The sequence below is a fragment of the Gavialis gangeticus genome, unplaced genomic scaffold (genome assembly GCF_001723915.1).
Source record: "Gavialis gangeticus isolate Ggan-Ray unplaced genomic scaffold, GavGan_comp1, whole genome shotgun sequence".
NCBI classification, from domain to species: domain Eukaryota; kingdom Metazoa; phylum Chordata; order Crocodylia; family Gavialidae; genus Gavialis; species Gavialis gangeticus.
The window spans coordinates 79,212,275-79,214,142 of record NW_017729024.1 but is presented as its reverse complement, the minus strand read 5'-3'; the positions used below and the strand labels follow the sequence as shown (position 1 = coordinate 79,214,142).

At 47.7% G+C, this 1,868-nt stretch overlaps 1 long non-coding RNA gene across 1 annotated transcript in view; it reads right to left on the bottom strand.

Moving 5' to 3' along the window:
• LOC109298218 overlaps positions 1 to 1,630 on the bottom strand; it is a 21,919-nt gene extending 20,289 nt beyond the window's left edge. Inside the window, exon 1 of the long non-coding RNA XR_002097538.1 lies at positions 1,537 to 1,630. This is a non-coding gene — a long non-coding RNA (uncharacterized LOC109298218). The remainder of the gene's footprint in view (positions 1 to 1,536) is intronic.
• Positions 1,631 to 1,868: the final 238 nt, after the last annotated feature.

The window sequence follows — 1,868 nt, the reverse complement described above, 5'->3', positions numbered from 1 at the left end:
CTAATTAAAGTGCTGCACAGAGCCCCACCCACCCCCTTCTCCCCCCACCCGAGCATGTGTAAAAGTGCCCATGGGTATCTGGCCCTGGAAGGAAGACATATACAGAGACAGACATATACAGGAAGACAGTGTTCTTGACTCCAGACATTAAAAATCATGAGATTGCTTAAAGAGCATGAGCATTTCTGGTTCATTTCTTCTGAGGGCTGAAAACAGATTTTTTATTATTAATAAAAGGCTAAAATCTCCATATTTTCAATTACCATGAGACTCACAATAACATTGCAGGAATTGGTAATAGGCCTGTGCAAAGCTTCGGTAGCCAATTTGATTCGAGAAAATTCAGCCCAGTTTGGCAGCTGAATCTCCAAATCTGAACTGAATTGGGAACCCATCAAAAGGTCCGAATCAAATTGGAAGCATCCAAATCAATTCAGAAAAGATTCAGAAAGATTCAGAGGGCGCGCTTGCAAGAAACAGAAACTGAGAAGAGGGAGGGAGAAGAGGGGAGGAAAGACTGCTTTGATATGGACATCTGAATCTGGCCAGTGACTGTGATCTTTCCCTGAGTTCCCTTCCAATCACAGTACAGTGGGGGAGGCACGTAGGAACAACATATAAGGCTGTGTGTTAGGGCTATGCGAGGGTTTGGAAAGAGCTTCGGATCCAGAGAAGCTTCAAATGCTTTGGGGTCCAAAGCAGCACATCCAGGTCAAGGCACTGTCCTTGTTAGGTTTCCCAAAGTGGTTTGAAGCTTCCAAAGAGCTTCGGAGCCGCCTCGGAGCCACCTCAGAGATCTGACTATAGGGTATAATGGGGAAACAACTTTGTTGTTTTTTGTCTGATTTGGATGAAATTTTCAGGAGTGGTAGAATCTGCAGAGAGAATGAAGCCTTCCAAGGTTCAAGAAGATTGGTGCAGGGGTTTGGAGGGAACAGCACCCCAAATTCTTGAAAGCAAAACTCATGTCACGTCTAGATGTTACAACATAGTGGAGTGAAAACTGCAGGGATGGTGGTTCTTACTGAGGCCACAAAGCCTGCCAAGTTTCAAGAAGATCGGTGCAGAGGCTTGAGGGCAACTGTACCCCAAATTATTGAAAGCAAAACTCCTGTCACATCCATGTGTTACAACATGGGGGGGTCAAAACTGTAGGGGTGGTAGCTCTTACTGAGGTCACAAAGCCTTCCAAATTTCAAGGAGATCGGTGCAGGGGTTTGGGGGGAACTGCCCCTCATGCTGTGGACAAGCAAAACTTGTGCCATGGGTACTTGTGGTACTGACTGTCTCTGTCTTGGGGCAGGGAGGGGAGACACTACTGCAGGCCTGGCTGCTAAGCTGCTGTGTTCCCAGTTACCAATCAGTCAATCATGATTCACTGAGGGACCAGGGACTCAAGGAGCTCAATACACAGGACCTAGCTACTACATAACAACTTAATGAGCATCAATTAGCACCTACAAAACCAGGCAAATGAGAGGAAAGAATTAATATAGACAATCAACTGCCCCAAGACAGACACAGTCTTGGCACGACTTTTGCCCGTCAGCAGTTATAGGTGCAGGGCCCCAGAACCCCCCTGCACTGATCTCCTCCACAGCTGGCAGGCATCGTGGCTGCAGCAGGGGCAACCATCGCTGCAGCTGTCACCCTGCTGCACCTTAACGTGTGCAGTGTCACCCATGGCATGAGTTTTGCTTGTCCACAGGTTGAGGGGCAGTTCCCCCTAAACCCCTGCACTGATCTCCTTGAAACTTGGCAGGCTTTGTGGCCTCAGTAAGAGCTACCACCCCTGCAGTTTTGACCTCCCTGTGGTGTAACACACAGCCATGACATGAGTTTGACTTTCAAGAATTTGGGGTATAGTG